Source organism: Enhydra lutris, unplaced genomic scaffold (genome assembly GCF_002288905.1).
Source record: "Enhydra lutris kenyoni isolate GAN:26980312 unplaced genomic scaffold, ASM228890v2 scaffoldscaffold56, whole genome shotgun sequence".
NCBI lineage: Eukaryota > Metazoa > Chordata > Mammalia > Carnivora > Mustelidae > Enhydra > Enhydra lutris.
In genome coordinates, this window is record NW_019154140.1 from 12,664,798 (window position 1) to 12,674,221 (window position 9,424).

Consider the following 9,424-nt stretch of genomic DNA (forward strand, 5'->3'; position numbering starts at 1 on the left):
GATATTGTATATGAGTGAGTAGTGGTGTGATGTCCTTTCTGACATCTGTCCAGTTTTCACACACTTTCTCAATGGGAATCTTTAATCTTACCCTAGTTCTTACCAGCAGTACACAATTAATAAAAAGCAATGTGCTCATGCTTTCATAAGGAAGTGATTGATTTTTGGATTTGTCCCACTAAATCTTTTTTATTAGTTAAAAACAATTCTGGTCTGCCAATGGATGAGAGGTATAGGAGATTATTGAAGATTGAGTAGGTTGTGTTCTGATTGAGCTGGACTTGATGGGATCAAGGCTACATAGGAAGTGCAACCTGCCTAGAGGGATTGGTATACCTTAAAAGACTTAGTTAACACCTTCATTTCCATAAGAGTTTGAGTCACCCTTGTATAATATGAATTTTCAGATACTAGATCTCAGTGTATGTTTATTGAATATCTACAGGGAAATATGTGTATATTAGCATGTTGCCATAATTTAGTTAGACAAGGTTTGGAGTTAATGACCACTAGTGGCCAATTAGCACATATTATGATCAGTCTTTCCTCAGAGGAATAAATTCAAAGAAGGAAAACCTTTTGTATCCATAGAACACCTGGAGGGTAGCTGAAATTGCCAGCTAATATTCCAGGCTGAGTCCCATCTGTGAAGTTCATGAAAGTTACCTCAGCTGGAGCTATAGTGATATTGCTTAAGTGTTCCAACACATTGTCTGGGTTTTCAGATAATGCTAATAAACAAGGTCAGAGACTATTAGGACTATTCTGGTTTTGCCAAAATCATACTTGTTATGTAGAAACCCTATTAGCCTCTTCTCACAAAGTGATTAGAGTTATCTGAATTTCATCAGATCCTGTGTCAAAACTGTTAGTAGATTTACTTAGAGTTGGCCCCAGGTAGTCACTATGAGCCCATAGAAGTGACTATATGATAAAAGTTTCTGCCATCATGTTGTAATGAAATCGGATCGGCAGAAATCAATAGGAATTGGTAGAAATCAAATAGGATTTCTTTTAAAGTTGTCTTGGGTTTTTGGAACTGAAAAACTACTTGAAACATATTCTTCTGTCAGTCTATTTAAAAAATAGTTGCTAGCAACTCAGTGGTGTTTAATTAAAGAAGCCCTTCCAATGAAGAGCATCAGGCAATGTATGGTTTTCTGTTGCATTCTGGTTTATGCCAAAGAAACTGTCAAATATGTGATGGGCAGAACAGGAACTTTCACTCATAGAGTGGCAATTTATTTGTAGGTGCATTGTAGCAGAAGTTCAGGGAACATCCCACACAACACAAGCATGCTGTGCTGCTACTTGCTGGGTGGAAAATAGAATTGCAAGGACATCCCTGGTCTCATTTACTGAGTGGGGTGTGGCAAGAAGGATGGCTGAATTTCCGATGGGAGTTCTTGAGTTGAGGCTTATGTTGCTGTTTGGAAGCCAGTTTGCAGCAGAATGTGTTGATACTGAAATCCTGATGAGAAAGTGAAAGGTTAAGTTGGCCCAGAGAGTAGAGTTGAAAGCTCTTCATTTAGGACCCAACAAAGTGTTAGACTCCTGTCCCTAGGGAAGCATGTAGCTATTACTCTGTTGGGGCTGTAGCCAAGAGTTGCATGTATTGTCAGGCAAATGGGTTCCAGGCAAGTAAGAAAATAAGCTACCCGTATGATGCACTCAGATAAGTAATGTCTTTTGGAATTTAGGAGAAGACTTAAAATCATCAGCATTTGAAACAAAAATAAATCTTTGGCTACAAAATGGATTGAAATGCTGACATAGCTCCTTAAACATCCCTGGGTCCCAGGGGAGATACATGGGGAAGCTCAGGTAAGGGGTCCCCTCTCCCTCACACTGTGGGCTAGAGAAGACACAGTCCCTTTTAACACAACAATGGTAATCATTTGTACAAGAAAATGCACCCAATATTTACAGGAAAGCATTTGTTTTGGGTAGGTGAAGTTAGCTGATAAGGGCAAGTGGATCACACCAAACCTCTCTTAGTAGCACCAGGATTCTGTAGTGGGTGTAAGTATTGGTGTTAACCTGGCACCTGTTCTTCTCTAGGATTTGCTTACCTTTTAAAGGAGCAACCCTGGAGATGCAATGAATGTTTGGAACATCCAATTCTTCATCCATTTGGTCCACTTGAATGTATTTCTTCGCAGGTTACAAAGGTTGCTACTACCAGGATCTACTATTTAATGGACAAGGATGGTAAATAAAACATAATGGTTTTGATAAAATCCAGTTTTTCAATTTTCTTTTTCCAGTTAGGGCTTTTTATTTATTTATTTATTTATTTATTTATTTTTTGGTTTTCTGCCTAAAAATTGTTAATATCCCTTAAGTTTAAAAAGACACAATTTTTGGTCTTCTAGATGATTTATAGTGTTATGTTTTATCAACAGGCCTTTGATTTTTGTGTATGGTAAAATGTAAGAATCATGGTTTATTTCTTTAATTGTGCAGGTAATAGTACTTTTATTCAGTATACTTCGTTGAGAGACTTTTCTTTTTTCTATTGAGTAGCCATAGAATTTTTCTCAAAAATGTATTAATTGTATACATGTGGTGTATTTTTAGACTCTCTGTCTATTCCACGGACCTCTCCATCTCTAGGTCAATATCTCGGTGAATTGATTAATGTAGCTGTATCAGTTTGAAATCACATGGTATGATTCTTTCAACTCTGTTCTTTCTCAAGATGGTTTTAACGACATGTCAGTTTTTACTTTGTCATGTATATTGTGGAAACTGTTTGTCAATTTGTGCAAAAAATCCTGCCAACACATTGAATGAGATCCAAACGAAGATGTGTTCTTTTTTGAAGAAAAATGTTTAAAAACTTTTAATTTGCCTGTTTGTTTATTTATTTATTCTTTATTAAGTTCAATTAGCCAACATATAGTACATCAGTAGTTTTTTAAAAATTTTTATTTATTTTTAAAATTTCTTTTCAGTGTTCCAGAATTCATTGTTTATGTACCACACCCAGTGCTCCATGCAATATGTGACCTCCATAATACCCACCACCAGGCTCACACAACCTCCAACCCCCCACCCCTCCAAAACCCTCAGATTGTTTTTCAGAATCCACAGTCTCTCATGGTTTGTCTCCCCCTCCAGTTTCCCCCAACTCCTTTCTCCTCTCCATCTCCCCATGTCCTCTGTGCTATTCCTTATGCTCCACAAATAAACTAAACCATAACATCATTAGTTTTTGATGTAGTGTTCAATGATTCTTTAGTTGTATAGATAAAAACTGATACCTTTTTATTTTATTATGTTCAGTTAGCCAGCAAGCCAGCATATAGTACATCATTAGCTTTTGGTGTGTTTAATGATAAATTGATACTTTAACATTATTGTTTTTTCTAAGACATGAACAAAATGTATGTACATTTATTCTGGTGATTTGACTTCTGTCAATGTTTTGTAGCTTCACTGTTGAAGTCTGGCATATTTTTGGATAAATTTGTCCATAAATAAATATATATTTTCCACATTTTTATTTTTTATTTTCTTAAAGATTTTATTTATTTATTTGACAGAGGAGAAAATGAGAGAGAGTACACCAGCGGGGGAGCAGCAGGCAGAAGGAGAGGGAGAGGCAGGCTCCCCGGAGCAGGAAGCCCCATATGGGACTTGATACCAGGATCCTGTGATCATGTCCTGAGCTGAAGGCAGATGCTTAACTGACTGAGCACCCAGGGCATCCCTTTCATGTTGTTTTAGGTAAAGTTTTAAAAATGTTCATTTGCCTCCTTAATCATTGCAAACATGTGGAAAATATAATGGATTTTTAAAATGTTGACTTTCAATTTTATGATGTCACTTTAGGTTATTTTTTCTAGCAGGTGTTTTTTGCATGTGTGTCTCTCTCTGTGTTTGTCTCTGTGGGTGTATATGTGCATGACCATATATCTGGAAGGAAAGTCAATTTACTTCGTTGTTTCTGAGCCCTTAAAAGTTTTTTTCTGTTCTTTTTTTTCCTTCCTAATTGTACTGGCTAAGATCTTTTTTTTTTCAAAGATTTTATTTATTTATTTGACAGACAGAGAACACAAGTAGGCAGAGAGGCAGGCAGAGAGAGAGAGAGAGCTCCCCACTGAGCAGAGAGCCTGATGCGGGGCTCAATCCCAGGCCCTGGGATCATGACCTGAGCCGAAGGCAGAGGCTTTAACCCACTGAGCCACCCAGGCGTCCCCTGGCTAAGATCTTTATAAAGTTTACCTAGAGGGGATAAGAGCAAAGATCTTTACCAAATTCTGATCCCTGATGTTAGGGGAAAGCATTCAGGGCTTTTGCATTGCTTATATTATTATTATTATTTTTTAAAGATTTATTTATTTATTTGACAGAGATCACAAGTAGGCAGAGAGGCAGGCAGGGAGAGAGAGAGGGGGAAGCAGGCTCCCTGCTAAGCAGAGAGCTGGATGAGGGGCTCGATCCCAGGACCCTGGGATCATGACCTGAGCCGAAGCAGAGGCTTTAACCCACTGAGCCACCCAGGTGCCCTGGATTGTTTATATTATTAATTGTAGCATTTTATTGATGCCATTTAGCAGACTGAAGAAATTTCTACTATTTCTAATTTACTCAAAGTTTTCTTCTCCAATCTCTGTTTTTCAACATGACTAACTGTTTTGATTCTTCAGAAATATTTTTGTGCTCCAGTTGTGAAGATTACATGTGTTTTCTCCTTTATTCTGTTAAATGGATGGATCCCACTAGTTAACATTCAAATGTTACTGCACTTTGCATTCCTTGGATACACTCCACCTGCTGCTTCCCTTTTCATATTAGATTTTGTTAAAGCTATTTATTTTGTTTGCCTTGTTTGTGAGTATAAGGAGTGAAATTCATGAAGGATATGTTATATAATTTATTTTTAGTATTTTTGTTGGGCTTGGGACCGTTATGCTTGTCTCATAAAAACAACTTGGGAAGTTTTCCCTCTTCAGTTTTCTAAGGGAGTTTTGATTTGGTTTGGTTTGTTTGTTTGTTTCTAAATATAGGATTCTTATAACTCTTCCCTATGTGTATGTTTTAGCTACTTTTTTTTTTAAGATTTTATTCATTTATTTGACAGACAGAGATTACAAGTAGGCAGAGAGAGAGGGGGAAGCAAGCTCTCTGCTGAGCAGAGAGCCTGATGTGGGGCTCGATTCTAGGACCCCGGGATCATGACCTGAGCCGAAGGCAGAGGCTTTAACCCACTGAGCCACCCAGATGCCCCTATGTTGGAGCTACTTAAGAAGGCCTTCTGAAGGGGCGCCTGGGTGGCTCAGTTGGTTAAGTGACTGCCTTCATCTCAGGTCATGATCCTGGAGTCCCGGGATCGAGTCCCGCATCAGGCTCCCAGCTCCACGGGGAGTCTGCTTCTCCCTCTGACCTTCTCCTAGCTCATGCTCTCTCTCACTGTCTCTCTCTTCTCTCAAATAAATAAATAAAATGTTTAAAAAAAAAAAAAAGAAGGACTTCTGAACCTGGAGTTTCAGGTATCTTAAAATTTTTTGTCTAAGGAGCGAGAGGAATGAATCTGGCATAAAGATTTGTTATTGAGAGAGGGGTTGTAAATACATGTTCTTAGCTGAAGGGGATGTTTGATTACTTTTGTAGTGGAACAGTGTCCTGTGACAGTGGGTTCATTCATGATTAGGGAGTGGTTTTGTTTTTGTCTTGTTCCACCACAGTCACAGGCTAACCACAGTTCATTGCTAGTTACCCACTGTCAGTTGTGTTGGTTAATTTTTTAACAAAATTTTTCTGGTCTAAGAAATAAAATTGAACCCTCATTGATAGTATTTTTAGCTGGCTCCATTCTTTCCACTTCCCACCCTTGATTTGTAGCCATATATACTCTGACTCTAACCACTTACAAGGCTGTCATTTATGGAAGGCTAGGTAAGGCACAGCTTGTCAGCAATCATGACTTCAGATTTTGCTGAAAAAGTGTAAAGCTTAGAGGGCTGAGAGCAGAGGAATTACATGACAGGATTAACATTGTCACATGATAATTATGGATAATTTCCTGAAGGCAGAATATGGGGAGACAGTGTATATGCAGACAAAGCATAGAAAGCTATTTCAGGCCACCTAGGGTACTGACCAGGTCCTGGAGAACATGGAGGTGGGGAGAAGTTGTCTCTGTCTTGGTGTATTTTGAGGTGGAGCTCAAGGATTGTTGACAAGTTGGATATGGGTTGTGAAAGAAAAGAGGTGTCAGGTGTAGTTTTGAAGGCTTGTACTTGAGCAACTAGAACAATGGTGACATGATTCATGCAGATTGACTGTCTTCATAGAACTACATATACATACGTATATATGAATATGTATATATATGTGTTCACACACATATGTATAGGTAGAAGTTTAGGTGGGCAGTAGAGTGACCTCCAAAATGATCTCAGGTCCCACTCCCCAGGACTGTAAATATGATGGGATCACACATTGATGAATATATTTTGTTAAATGACAAGAGAGATATTAGAGTAATGAAGGTTACTGCAGTTGACTCTAAAATAGAGAGATTCTCCTTGATTATCTGGCTGAGCCCAATGTGATCATGTGAGTCCCTAAAAGCAAAAGAGGTAGGCAGAGGTAGAAAGCAGAAATATATGAGACACATAAATTGTTCACTTTGCCTTCATATTTGACAGTGAAGGGGACTACTTGAGCAGGAAGTGAATTCTTCCACAATGCGAATCATCTTGGAAGTGGATTCTTCCCCAGGGTCTCTAGAAAGGAACACAATTCTTTCTGCCTTGGTGTTTGCCTTGTAAGACCCTAAGCAGAGAACCCAGTTGAGCCAAGTAGTGCACTAAATTCTGATCCAGGGAAATTATGAGATGTGTATTGGTTTAAGATGTTAACTTTGTGGAAATTTGTGACAGCAGCGATGGAAAACCATCACAGAAGGAAACTCAGAAGCAAGTGTTCCAAACAGCCCTTAGTAAAGTGTCATCCTTGCTGTGCTGTTTTCTCCAGGAAGTTTTATTTCATATTTTAGGCTCTGTTTGTCTCCCACTTATTGCCTATATATCTGGGGAACCTGATAAAAATGGTTATTCTCTTCTAAACCACAGGTAAGTTGTTTTTAAGTATGGATTGTTTCAAGAACAGATTTGGTCCATTCAGTTGGATAGTACCTGCCCATCAGTCCCTTCGCCTGAGTTGACAATTTCACTGTGCCTTTCTTGTGCTACTCAGGTTCTCCCTTAATGGCAGGTGACAGTCACGTTTCTGTTCTGTCTCAGAGTGTGGTCTTGCTTTAGGATTCTGTTGGTCATTTTGGGACATTCTGTCAATACCTACAATTAACTTTTTCACTTTAATGCCTGCTCAGTACCAGTGATCTCCTTGATCCACAGAAGTGAAGATGTCTGGGCATGCCTTCTCTAATTAGAAGTCCTGCCTTGATGGAATTCAGGCATATTCACTGACAAGGATGCAAAAGATCTTTTGGACTCTTATCTTTTTTTTTTTATCAGAGAGAGAGAGAGGGAGAGAGAATGAGCGAGCACAGGCAGACAGAGTGGCAGGCAGAGGCAGAGGGAGAAGCAGGCTCCCTGCTGAGCGAGGAACCTGATGTGGGACTCGATTCCAGGATGCTTGGGATCATGACCTGAGCTGAAGGCAGCCGCTTAACCAACTGAGCCACCCAGGCATCCCATTGGACTCTTATCATTTGATGATGGAATTCTTCCTATAGAGTTTTGAGATGTAGCTATCCAGGCTTTCCCTGAGAACTCCAATATGGCATGACAGTGAAAACATACTTCACCTTTTTTTTTTTTTTTTTTTTTTTTAATGTCTAAATAGGCCCAAAGTATTACACCAGGGCTGGAGCTACTTTATTTTTTTTTTCTTTATTTTTTTCTTTTTTTCATTTTTTATAAACATATAATATATTTTTATCCCCAGGGGTACAGGTCTGTGAATCGCCAGGTTTACACACTTCACCTTTAGGAGACTTCATTGTGTGGTGTGCACATTCTATAGTGAGCCACAATGATCCGTGCTTTGGCTAATCCATTCCCTTTGAGTGCACGGCATATTTGAATTGATTCTAACTAATAGAACATGGCAAAGTTCATATAATGTCATTGTCTTGATTACGTTTTGCTCATAGATTGGAGAGAGAGATTCTCCTGCTGGCTTTGAAGAAGCAAACATTCACGTTACACCCATGTTAACATTCTGTTAACATCCACATTAATGGAATGAATTCTATCAACAGCCAGATGATGTGCAGTAAGATCCAGAGCTCCAGAAAGAAACAGGTTTTGGCTGTCATCTTGCCTACAGCTTTGTGAGACCCTGTGGAGTGGACCCACGTTGTTAGTACCTGAAATCCTCACCCTGGAATCCGTGAGATAATAAATGTGTATTTTCTTAAACCACACCAAATTTGTGGTCATTTGTTATGCAGGAACAGAGAAGTAATATGATTGATTTCAGACTCCTCCTGTGTTTAGACATAAGATCATTTGAGTACATGTGATAAGAGTTTTACTAGCTTTGGAACAATATTTCCCTTTTTGTTTGTTATTGAGTATGGTGAATGTCTAAGACAGTTCAATAAAGGAGGAAAAAACCACACAACTTATTATGAAGTTGAAGTACAAAAGCATTTTCCTTCCTTTTTGGATTTACCAGAAATAAAACAACAAAATTAATTTAAAAATGAAATTATTGTAGATTCAAATGGATGAAATAAGGAAGAACATATCTAATCAAACCTTTGCAGAGCTCTCCACTAAGAAAAAGAGAATATTATTGACATAAATCAAAGAAAAGCTCAAATCAGAGGAATAGATCATGTCTATGGACTTGACAATGTGAATAAGTGCATTATTTTCAAATTGATATATAGTTTGAAAACAATAAGAAATCCTATCAGGTGTTTTAGTGGAAATAGACAAGTTTATTTTATAATTTATGTGTATAGCAAAAGAAATCCTGAAGGAATAAAAAAAATCACAAAACTTACCAGATTTATGACCAGATATAAGACCTATTATAACGTTTATCAAAAGACAAGACTCAAGTGTTAACTGATTACATGAAAAAATGGGAACTCTCATGTAGCATTGGTGGAATGAAAATTGCTGTAGCCATGATGTAAAACAGTATAGAATTTTCTCAAATTATTAAAAATAGAACTACCATAAGATCTGGCAAATCCACCTCTGGGTAACAAGTCACTATCTTTTTTTTTTTTTTTTAATGTTTTAATGTTCAGTTAGCTAACATATAGTACATCATTAGTTTTTTTTTTTTTAAAGATTTTATTTATTTATTTGGCAGAGTGAGCACAGGCAGACAGAGTGGCAGGCAGAGGCAGACGGAGAAGCAGGGTCCCGCTGAGCAAGGAGCCCAATGTGGGAATCGATCCCAGGACGCTGGGATCATGACCTGAGCT